At 39.9% G+C, this 12,909-nt stretch overlaps 1 protein-coding gene across 3 annotated transcripts in view; it reads left to right on the top strand.

Moving 5' to 3' along the window:
* SLC4A7 (solute carrier family 4 member 7) overlaps positions 1-12,909 on the top strand; it is a 144,993-nt gene that overhangs the window by 39,797 nt on the left and 92,287 nt on the right. The gene's annotated exons all lie outside the window — the stretch shown is intronic.

Below are 12,909 nucleotides of genomic sequence, written 5' to 3'. Positions count from 1 at the left end.
CTCAGAGTACTGCCACATAAACAATTCTTGCAAAGGGGCAGGGTAAGTAAAAAAGAGGGATACTTTTTATCTATGTTTATAAAAAATTGCAATTGCAGGTCAACGATTTCACCCATGATAAGTGCAGGGAGATCGGAAGAAGAATAAGATAGAATAAGATAGAATAAGATAGCTCCGGGACTGCTTATGGAGACCTGCTAAATGTGAGAAGCTGCAAGAGGAACATACAAGATACTTGTTTGAAGATTTAATGGAGGGACAGGAGAGTCTGATGTGATGGTTGAACTGGGGATGAGAATAAAGTTGTAGTACTGCAGCAACTGTAGCTGACGTACTGGGGGCTATCACGGTCCTCTCCCTAGAGGACCAAGCCAGACAAAAAATAACACCCTTTTTAGGATTGGTTTTGAGCTGGCTTACCTCCCTGAGCCAGCTCACCATGCAATCACAGAAGCAGAAGTCCTAGCACAAGAGAGGGACATGATAGCATGCAGAAGGGAGCAGGACTGCAGCAGCCCAGGTCCAGATCAAATTACAGTTACGGGACCACCCTCCAGCCTTGTGAGACGGGGTGAGAAATAATAGGTGCAAGGCAAGGAGACTCACAAGTTATGAGCCATAAGCTCCGCAAACAGCTGATATGATCTTGCGTTTGGGGACTAGGCTTGATCAGACCACTTCAGTGGCAGAAATAAACCGTGGGCTGTACTCCCTTGTGTCAAGAGAGGGACAGCGTGCAAAACTCAGAACCTGGCGGTAGCAATAAGCAGCAGGGTTATAGCTTGTCTCTGGCCCAGACATTTTCAGAGGGCAGCGATACAAAAAAACACTTGAGGTATTTTGGGTGTAGCTTCTCACAGGGAAAAATCCATTCCCTCTGGTTATGTAGTAGGCAGAAGTGTTCAATTACTGTTGCTCCTGCTCTGAGACAGTGACGAGATTTATCATCTCTGTCACAAGGCTGTCATCTTTTGATGGAGCTTTTTTTATCCACTCTGTGGGGCTTCTCCAAAAATACTATTGGCAAAATAATTTTACTTTAGCTAAAAACTGAAAAGAGGGAAAGCCAGATGTGCTCTTGAAAGCTAATCATTCTGGCTCTGGAAGGAATTGTTTTCTAAATATCATAAGTCCTTGCAGTCTGCTCCGACCAGTGCCAGAGTTCTTCGGGGAGTTATTCTAAACTCTAGTCCTCAGCAAAGTAAGCTTTCCTACAGCCAAGTATTAGAGTTAACTCCGAGCTTTATTTTTATCTACAGTTTTCTTGGCAAATTATGAAGCTTATGTTTGGCATTTTATTTCCATCTACTACCTTCTATCTTTGGTTTGTATTATACTTTACTGAGCTTAAAGTTTATACAGGGATTTGGGTGCGTGATGCAGGTTCTAATAAGTGTCTATATAACTTAATTTAGAAGCTTAAACAAAGAAAGACGTATCCTGTACTGGAAGATTTGTGTAAAGCTTTGCAGAACTGCTGTTAGTATGGAATGAATGATGATTTTTAGTAGTGTTTTGTTTTTCTTTCAAATGAAACTGTAATGGAGAAGAAGGCGGAGAGCAATTTTATTACTGAAATGCAATACAACAGTAACAAATATCTCGGAGGATCTAAGACTAGAGGCCAAACTAGGGGCCCTAATGTTGTCATTATTATGTATATTTTCTTTGAGAAATCAAGTCCTAGAAACTTTGCTTACACAGACAGTTTTGGCATGCTAGAGTTCTGGAATGTGTTTCTTTGCAGCTATCATAATAACTTTAAATTACAAAGAACAAAAAGTTAGTGTGCATAATGATTGCAAGACTTTATGTTCTCACTGTACCTTGCAATTAGGGAACAAAAAGTATGTTACAATCACTAGTTGTACTAATTCAAAACTAAATGTGTAAACCTGATTTCTCTATCTGCTGGTGTAACTGGATATTTTACTCCCAACTTAAGCAGTAGTGATTATGAGTGAAATTGCCAGAAGTACTCCAAACCACACCACACAGCTGAAGATAAAAAGAGTTGTCTCTGTGTGTTTTCACTTTGCCAGAACAATACAAATGAAAGCTTAAGACAAATGCAGATGGGGAGATAAGGTGGAATGCCAAAGCAGTGGTAGTGCTTGTTGCCTTCAAAGTTCAGCAGGGTGGTGGCAGTTTTAAGCTGGGAAGAGCCTCATATAGGTTTGTTAAATAGACTTCTAGCACTAATTTGGATAGAGAAATTGGGAAGGAATTAAATAAGAAGTATTTGTTGGCTGTAAATGGATGTTCCCTAAAAAGGCAAAGAAGAGAGATAAAATGTCAGCTAGTGTCTGAGGGTATGCCTGTATAGCTCTTTCTCAGCAGTTTGATTAGACCTAGCAGAGTGCCATGCTAGGGCACCTGCTTGGTTCTCAGTTTGGAATGGCCTCACCACTGGAATACGCTCTTATCTGTCTTCACTTGTCTATGTGAAGATATCTAATCCTTTTTTAATCTAATCTTATTTTTATTTATTTATTTATTTTTTACTCTCTCCCTGCACAATTTTGAGACAATGTATTACTATTGCTTAGGCTGTACATGGACTACTTGACACAGATGTGGTCGGTCCAGAAAGTGTAGCCGAAATGATTTACACAAGCTGCAAATCTTTGCTCAGAGTATTTCTTGTCCAGAGATGAATAACAGAACAGCAGAGACTGTATTTGCCTTTTGCTACCCTTCTACATCCATGCCAAGATGTTCTTCTCTTAGATATATTAAGTATGATTCTTTATTTTCAAGCGTCTGTCAGTGTTAGAACTATAAATATGAAAAAAGAAAAGAAAATATTTTCTAAGCTGAAATAAAACAGATGAACAGGCTGAAGGATAATTAAGTGCTGTAAGCGGGACCTTGAAAGTGGATATACATTAATTATAAGTGCAAACATGCATTCAGATCACAGGTAGAAGGCTTCAAAGTCAACATCATAAACCTGCATTTTCAATACTGTACACAGCTGTGCCTTGGAGTACAGCAGAGCTGGAGATGTGGGGACAAGTTCAGTGCTACAAACTGAATTTTGTGCAAAGGAGGGACCATAGCAACTAGGTCTCATCAGTCACCCCTTCCTCAGGAAAAGATAGCCCCTTCCTTGGAGGAATGAAATGGCATAGGTTTACAAGATCACGTGTGATATGGGGAAAATTAACAACAAATGGATACTGGCTGTTTCTTATAACTTATCTGGGAGTTGTTACTCCTTCAGTTACAAGGCAGTGAGTTTGAAAACAAAAGGCAGTTGTTTGCTCAGCAAAAGTATAAATCAATTCAAATACATGTTAGAAAAAGTCATGGCTGATTTGTACATTTACAGCTCTTGAACATGGTTGTCTGAAGACAGCATTCAGAGTAAGAGATCTCAGCACTGACTGCTGAGAGATGGAAGGATGTACCAGTGTAAAGATTATACTGGAATTGTGAATTATTATTTTTTTTTCCCCTAAGCTTCTGCTATGGGCCGGCATCAGAAGCAGAATGTGGAACATAAAGAGCTGTGATTTGATCCAGTACAGCAGATGTTACCGTGTTACATTTCTTCTTGCAATTACCCTGAACAATGAGACCACGCCATGCGTGTGTCCTACGTGATGCCATGGGTGCCTGGCAGAGTAGCACAGGGATCCTTGCTCAGTTTTGTTCTTTATATTGGGAATACTTGAGTGAACACAGCAGTCAACAAAGTAAGCAAGAGTTCTGTAACTGACAGCTGACTTGATATGAGGTCATAAGTTAATTTCAAGATTTATTCCTATTCTTTTCCATGTTTGACTATTTGAAGTTACATTCTTACATATGCACTAAGCAAAGAACCTAGATTTTCTAAATTTTTGAGTATACACAGTAACCCATTTGGCATACCAGGCAATCTAATGACTAATAAAGACATTTAGTGACAAATGTAAGGCATTTCAAGTTAGGTAGCCCAGTTTAAATGTTGTAAGTAATTGTTGGTGTCCTGTAAATCTCTTCCCCAAATAATCTGCTTCTGTATTCTGTTTTCATTCATTTTTTTCCTTATTACTTATTTAATAAATTATCTAATATCTGATTTTACTGAAGTCACTTTGGTGAATTCCTGAGCTAATGTTGTATATGAAACTTTCTGCTATGGAAGGTAAGCTGCAAGATCACAACTAGAAAAGTTTTGTTTTTCAACAAATCTGACTTTTCTATTATCAGACAAGAATATGAGACTGTCTAACCATAGTTCCCCTTTAAAATAGACCATAGTAAAGAAGTAGCATTGTGAAGCGTGTAAAAGAACATTTCAGCAGCACATAGATGGCATGGTATATCCCATATACTTGTAGAGCTGTGCCAAACAACTTTTTGCAATAGGAAACAAACAAGAAATGAAACACAAATAGTAAAAATAGAGGAATTTTGAAGGCAACTGTCTGGAAGCTGAATGTGACAGTGCAACCAGATGATTTCGGAAGAAGGGGAGACTGGATAAAGTTTTAGCTTTGCCAATTCAAAAGAAGAAAATTCAAGAATTTTTAAGTCTGTCTAAACTTTCATATGGTTAGATTCCAACTTGCTTTCTCACATCTTCCCCCATTAATATCAATCAATCAATTGATTAAAAAAAAAAAAGACACTTCTGAGATAAAATAGTTGCATTTTACAGAACTGAAAATCTGTGTTGTCTCACTGTAACTGTTTTAATCCCTTGCTAGACAAGTTCAAGTAAAATAGCAAACTGTTGCTGGACAGTCTGTCTATCTATGATAGTCTTTCTATCAGAATTTTTTTCCAGACCGGTCTGTAACTTGACAGGCAAATCGTTTTGCAATAGCTGCTGAATTAAGGTGAAGTCCATAATTCAGACTTGAAACTCTCAAATGCAACTTCTCCATAATTGGAAATATAGTGCCTAGATGTCTGTCAGGGACACAGCTATTTGTATCTTGCCAAAAACAACTTGGTTTGCAATCACAAGGGAAAACTTAGCTTCCCAGCTGGCTGATGGGATGTAATGTGACTCCTACTCTGTTACAGAGTGCTGCGGAAACATGTGTTCCAGTTGTTGACAGAACAATTGTCCTGGATAGCGTTTACTTACAGTTCGGTACTTTCATAAATATTACAAGAACTTAAGTTGTATAGCACAGAAAGTGCAGGTAGCGGTTTCCATTTTCATTGTGATGGCCTTGGGCCATCACTTCTAAGCACAGTGCCAGCTCACTCGGTAAATCCTCTAGATTGGAGTACAGGCAATTCAGGAGTCGAGACAGATTGTACTGTACCTTGCTTTCCTTAGCTGGCCATTCTCATTTCTGGCTGCTTTCTTCCTACTATAACCTGCACAGCTTCTTTGCCCCAAATTGCCTAATAGGTGGGATTTGTGCCATGGTCATTTCCAGACTGAAAACCGAAGAGTCATGGCAGAGCCCTTAGTGACAAGAACAAGAGTGCACTTTGACAATGGCTCAGGAAGATACTCAACTGTGATCTGAGTTTTCTAGATTCTTTTGCAGACATCCCACCTCATAGAACAATCTGATGAATGCTTATTCGTTTAGACAAAGATAGAGAACAGAGCAGATCACAAGGATCTGGAAAATACTAATTTGTTTTGTGTTGTCTATTGGTGATTTGTGAGGAGTTGTCTTTGCTAAGAAAGATATTCAGGTAGACAGTAATCTCTGGATTTGTGCTGTAATGGCTTTATCTCCTGAAGAACGCAGCTACGTTTACCATCGATTCTTTTACCTTTCAATTGAGAATCTCATTTTAGCACACCGTTACAGTATTTCCTGTGTTCTGTAGAAGTCTCAGAGAGGAGTCTTGAACTTTCTAGAAGTCGCATTTACTCCAGGGACTTTGACAGCAGTCCCCTCATGAGGAGGATATAGCGTCAGTAAATCCTAATCTGATTTGCATTAGGGAATACATACAGCTCATTAGCAGCAGTGTCATCTTAAAGTTAATTACAACATAACAAAATGCGAGACACGAATTTGCCTTGTAAATAAGTGTTCCTTATCCATATTCGTGCTCCTCTATCAGTGCCAGAAAACCAGAGATAGTGGGGATAATAATGTATGCAGCAAGTATTTCTCAGTAAGTGAGGGAGGAAGCAAAGTAGGCCACCCACTTCCTCCCCCAGAATATCACAAAGCTGGGCCTAGTGGGACATGTAACCTCATTTGCATCAGTCATGTCCTTCAGCAACAAGCACATTTTTCGCTATCCTGTCTACGCTCGGCAAGAAACAACACTCAAATCTGTTCTCTCGGGAGGCCGGAAGTGAAAGAGTTGCCTCCCTGTCTTATTGAAATATTCTTGCCAACTCTCTGATCTTCTTTTTAATTCCTCTTTTAAAATAAAGGTTTCCCTACTCTTGTGGAGAAAATTAGAAATATATGGGGCTGTCCCTGTATTCAAGAGTTGGAAAAGGCAATGTATAATGGATGGGAAGATATTCAGTAAAACACTTAAGTTTCAATCTATAATTATTTTATGATAATTTGATTTATGATGATAATATATTTAAATATTAAAGGTCTGTGACTTTATTAAGTGGCTATTACCTGTCCCTACGTACCTTACTTCTGAAAAGCTGCAACTTCTCAAATATACAAGTATCTGAAGTTAGAAATCTTTTTTTGGCTTTGTTGCTGGTCAGAAAGAAAAAAACCATGACACTGAATCGAAAACTCAGTACATAATAAAGATACGTCATTCAGTACGGTGATAATTACACAGACATAGTGTCTTTTTTTTTTTTAAGCCCAGGTGCATAGAATTTTTTTAAAAAAATTAAGGTATTGATGGTGTACTGAGTAAAAAACGGTTCTGCTGATAAAACATTAAGAAAAAGTCTTCTATGTTTACGATGATTATTGAAAGAAAGGAAAATGATGCTAATGGAGATGATGTTACAACCATTTTTAAAGGTAAAGTCACCAGATATTGGGTGAAGACCTTGTGGAACAACATTGTGAGACAGAAATGCCAACTCTAAAGGTATTTTGTATTTAAATAATTGGCATATAGTTAATTGGGCGTTTTGGAACTGAGTCCAGAGGGTGTCCAAACTCATTTAGAAGCTGGCTTTTCATCACAACAGGTATGATTAAGCTCCCTGAGGTGATGGAGGAGAAACTGTGTGGGAAGAATGGGATCATCTAAAGAGCCTTATGGGAAAAGAGATTTGGTGTCCCATATTGCACAATTTACCTCAGCTACCTGGAACTAGGATATATGAATATATTTATTTACTTGCTATCTTCTTTCTGTGCATGAGAAAAAAAAATTATAGAAGCTGACTAGCCTTTAATATTCTTCCTTGGCTGAGGACGGTGCTAAAGGTTAAATTTGGAGCTTTAGGCTAGCTGGTGCTATAATAAAGAGTGCTGATTGTTTTGATGATTTGATGGCCTGCATAGGTGAGGTTAAAATGTTACACTGAGAACCTATAAAGATAATAAGGAACAAGTGCTGCAAGTGAAATATGTGAGACCACAGGATTTGAAAGTGGTTCTTGGAAGCTTTTCTTGGAAGAGTCCTCTCCTACTGCAGGCACTTACATGCTAACATGCTTAATGACTACTTCGAGGTCTATCCTAAATTAGGTAGTTTCTTGCTTTCTCAAGGTTGCCCCAGACCTATCTTGAAAAGGTTCTTTAGATCTTCATTCTTCTGGTGTCTAGAAACTTTGTCCAGCCTAAATTGTGCCAATGCTGTATTTTAAGTTAAACAACCTTTCCTTTCTGTGTCCTAGAGAAAGAGTGAAGACGATGTCTGCCATAGAGCTAAACAATGGTGAAATGTCAGAAAGGCCTCCTCTTGTTGTAAGCTGTACATGGTGATGCTGAGCTGGTCAACTTAAACTAGTAACCATTAAACTTATGATTAAGTCTGGGGATATATTTCACTGCTTTTCTATATAGGTGACAGAAATTTCTTACATTTACATATAGCACACAAGCAGGATGGGGAAAGAAATAAACATTTTTTGTTAAAAATCAGCTGCATGTATTTTCACATGTATAGAAATTTAACTGAAAATTTTCTGCGAAGTCTTCTGTTGCTAATTTTGATCGTCAAACTCCTTGTTTGTGTTACTCTACTCAGAAAAAGTTGGTGCCTTGAGAAAAGCTGGAACTAAAGAGGAAAAAATAGCAATAGATGGACACACAACCAAGATGTTTGGTAGTTTGTCAGAGACCTTTCATACGCTATCTGACCGTGCCTTCTATAATGGCCATGTTCTGTACACCGAAGATAGTAAACTCCTGTTCTCAGAGCTCTGTACTGATTTTAGTATTGCGACATACCTGAAAATGATTAAGCAGTAGATTTTTTTCTTTTCTCTTCTGTTCTTCTTTTCAGAGACACTGTAACTGAAACAAATTTCCCTAGACAGAAAACCCTTATTGAACTGTGTAACACCTCAAACGCATAACAGCTTAAAAATGCGTATTTGTCTTTCTCTTTATGTGGAAGAACAAAGAAACATAAAGACAATTGATCTTATAAAGACCAGCGAAATGAGGAGAGAAAATGAAATGGAAGTGATTTTATTTCCTAAGTAACCTGTCTTGACTTGCTGTATGCCTTTCAAATTTACTTTACTCATCTAAACCTGTACCAATTCAAGTTAGTGACTGTAATAATGGTGACATCACTGCTTTGTTTATACTGAAATCTCTTTTGAGGGCATCACAACAGAAGTGGTTTTAGGAGAGGTATTGATTACGCCTCATCTTGGAATTTGGTAATTTTGGTGCACCTCAAACATGCTGCACTTGTCCTCTAGTCTGCTTTTTTTCTGAGCCTTAGATGATGAACTCCTCAGGCCTGTGATTATTTCTTCATAAGCATTTAAAAACCACATAGAACAATAAATCATCTGCAAAGCAACAAGAATAATTCTGATCTTTGGCCACGCAATGGTATACAATACATACATACAATAAATATTTAGTCAAAGATTTTGAATTTAATATTATATTCACATACTGTGCAGAGATGAGCAATCAACATTTGTAAATCTTTCTTTGGGATCTGCCAGAATGCAGGTTTTTATTTGACCCTGTTGCCCTGTTGTTCATACATCTTGTGGGATGGTCTTTATTTCCACAGTTGCTTAAGGTTTTTTTTTTTTTTTTTCTTACAAGACTATTCTTCATTCAATGCACACCCCCCGAAACATATGATGGTACTCTTTTAATGAACACCTTCTCAATGCTTTGTCTTAGTTGTACAGCCTTAGGCTGAATTTATTGCTTACTGCTCTAGGGGTGAAATTATTGTTTTTCTTTCATTCTTCTTTTACTAGTATGCAGCTTTATATGTCTGGTTGTTTCATCCACGTTGACTTTCATGGTGTCTTTCACAAGTAAGGGAAGGGGTATTAATCCTTTTGCAGATGGCTAGCCAAACAGTTTTGAAAGCTTCAACTAATCTTCTCTTTCCAATTTTAGACACCTGCAACTGGTAATTTTTTGGGGGCATTTAGTATTGTATGACATGGATATTCAAAATACAACATCTTCTAGCTTTATGTGCAAGTATGTTTGCCTTTCCACAGTTTGGACCTGATAAACAGGTACTTGGAATGTAAGGAATTAACAACTTATTTGACCATGTAAGAGAGTTGCATTTTTAAAAGTGTGACATTAGCAGGGGTCTGTCTCAGTTTCAGTGGTCTTTCTGTTAAGTTTTAGTCCTGAGACTCTTCAGTTTTCTGCTATACTCCTCTCTCCCTAGAACCTTTTCTTTTTCTTTCAGAGTATTAGGCCAAAATGCCACCTCCTACTTTTGCATCTCTAGTTTGTGTCTGTCTTACCCCCTCCCCTTTATCATCTGATTTTTACCCTTCTGATCCTCAAGAGATCAGCATCTTTTTCTACACTCTGTTGCTTGTAGCCAATCTTCTCACCTTGCCCAAGTGTTTCTCTTGCCTGTTACCTTCTGCACCTGTGATTGTTTGCACTAGTACTTGTGCCTGTCTTTGCCCTTATCCCTTTTGATTGACATTTGTTACTCCTATTTTTATGTTCTTTGCCCTAGTGCAGCTATGGGAAACAATTGTTTGCATACTGCATCCCTCTCATCCTAACAAAGTTATTTCATTTCTTGAGTTTTTTTTTCTTTTTTCTTCCACCATCAGATGCTCAGTAAGGGCCAGACCTCTTATCTTCCTCCCCCCTTGACCCCTCTCTCCTGTTTTCTTTCCATTGGTGGTTCCTCAGTCTGCGACTTTGTCCTAGCCATGGAAATGATTTCTGCTTACTATGGGGAGAAAAGGGACAGGGACAGAATACTGATTCCCTAGTATTTTGTTTCTTTACTAACCTTAGGGCTCTGCTTAGGGGCACAACTGCTGCCAAAATAATATCTTGTGATTATCTGCCACAGTTATTCCCCACAATTGTCAATGTTTTTATTAATGATATTGTGTCAGCTCATGACAACAGCCATTACTAACAGACAAAAACCCCAAGAAGGAGTCTGCTTTGGCACTGGTCATGACTGTCGTAATGGCCCATCAAATGTGGTCTTGTCATCCGGATCATGAAGTCTGTGGTGACTTCCTGCCGGAGGTCATACTTGCCAGAGCAGCTGATGACTGGAGTGGATGGGATGCTGGTGTCAGCCTGGATGGAAGGTGCTTTTACCAGCTTCCTTTTTACTAACTTCCTTCCTTTCGGCCCTGCAAATGCCCGATGGTTGTCAAGAAATGAAACAGCAGGAGTGTAAGGTGTGAAGCTGACGCTGATGGCTCTACCTTAAGGAAACAGGCTGTTTCCTCATCAGAGGTCTGACTTATCCAACAATTTCTGCCTCTTCCATCCATGTCCAAGAATGTGTGTTTGGGGGGCGGAGGGGGAAGTAGACCAGAGGAAAAGCATCATCAGGCCACTCTCGGTGTACCAGGTGCATTATATTGTTGAGATACTGATGATCCACTTCTCCAGTGCCACATTAGACCTGTGCAGCTCCTTTCATGTGTTGCCTGGTGTGTCACTAACAGTTGCACTTATTCTCATATGCATAAAGCTGGCTTGTTTCTATTTCAACACCATTTGTTCTGGAAAATGTAGGCTTTGGACATTACCAAGTTCTGGTCAACTTCACGTAAACAAGGGCATTGCTTTCTTTTCACTCAGGCAGCATGATGCGGGGAAGTCTTTTCTGCTATAGTTATACATACAGTGACCTGATGGAATGCAGTACGCAAACAAGTTTTTCAGCTCAGCAAATGACTGGGTGTTCACCTGGAGATAGTGTTCTCAGTACAGTGTGCCAGAGGAAGTATGGTGAACGAATGCTGGGCTCTTTTTGTACTGCACCTTGATCTATTGGGTATTCTCTGATGCCATGGAGAATAGTGCTGGAGCATCACTTTTCTGTCAGAGGAAGAGCCCCTCTTAACAGATCAGGAGGATAATGGAAAAGGAACATCCTCTGATGCCAAAACCTAACTGACATTGATGTCAGTATCCTCCTTTATGATGGACTAAACGTTCTTCTGACTCTGTCCATCTGGGTTTTCAGAAACCGTCTACTGTCCCCACAGGAACCTCACCAAATACTGCCATTTGGTGCATATTATGTGAAATCCTTATTTTAGATATTACTATTCTCTGGGCTGTATCCCCAGAGAATGGAGTACATCTGTGCTCGTGAAGATGGCTTGTGTTCATCCCAGTATCAAAGAAAGAGTGCTGTGATCTCCCTCCCAAGACACAGATTTAGCACTGATTAGGACTGTCCTGTGGGAGCTGGTCACAATTCATCCCCATTATACCCATGCTGCCTAGTGTGATATCATTTTCAACAGTCTGTCTGAGCTGAAACTCTGCCAGCCCTCCTGTTCCTGGAAGAGGAGAGGACAGAATGGGTCACAGTTATTCTGTGTACAGGTGTAGCAAGGCACTTCATAACACGGTTGCTTTTGTGGTGGTTGTGCAAAGTGCTTTATTTCTCTCTATTAGTCTCACTGTTTGAACTCTCTCTGAGGTCAAATACAGCTGAGACATGAACCAGGTCCTAATCTTTGGTTGAAGAGTGCATTAAGATTGCTCCCTGCTCAATCAGTTCTACACAGCTTGCCTTACTTCATCTGCCCTGTACAGCTAGGCAGCTATAGCTTACAGTACTGATATGTTCCTCAAACTACAGGTTATAGTGACCTTGTGTAGACTCCTGCCAAGTCATTTACTTGAAAGCTTCCTCCGAGTTGTCTGGGTCAGGAGCTCTGGCACCACGGCCAGGACTCCACCTGTGCCCTGTGCCATCCAGCAGTGTACACCTGCTGTTCCTTCAGGGACATTTGCATCTGTTTAGAGAAATGGTCAACTATTTTCACCTGCAGACTGATCTACCTCTGCCAGTGCTTTTCCTGGAAGCACAGAGGCGAGTACTGGTCACCAACCAGCTGCTCTTGCCCACGCCCAGGCAAAAGTTCAGAGCCTTGTGCTAGCCTGCGGCCAACCTCCAAAGCGAGTGGCTCTGAGAAGCTGTGCTAAGCCTCCTGCTGGTAGGCAGCAGAAGAGGCCTGGTTAGCCTCTACAGCCAGGTTTACATTTTTGTCTGCGGGCTCCACAGAGCCTCCTTTTATAGTGTTCTTAGTCCAGCATGGTGTTTGCTGATGCGTGCATTCCTTTCGTTTGCTGCTTCTAAAGCTACTGATAAGACCAGCAGCTCTTTTATCTCCATCTGAGAGGGACTGTTTGAGACACAGTCTAATTCTTCCCCTTGCCTTGATCTGTCTTGACCGTGTCATATCTACGTCAGCCTGCTCTCTCTTTTACGCTGCTTCTCTAAAGAACATAGTGTGATCCTGTAGTCTCTGTGCCTCCTCAGTGATCCATTCAGACTTCATCTCTCTCAGAAGACAAGCTGGGACCAGGCCCACAGTGAAAGTCACTG

The sequence above is a fragment of the Anser brachyrhynchus genome, assembly GCF_964034855.1.
Source record: "Anser brachyrhynchus genome assembly, chromosome: 2".
Classification (NCBI taxonomy): domain Eukaryota; kingdom Metazoa; phylum Chordata; class Aves; order Anseriformes; family Anatidae; genus Anser; species Anser brachyrhynchus.
The sequence above is the reverse complement of the archived record's forward strand: the minus strand, read 5'-3'. Positions and strand labels throughout refer to the sequence as shown.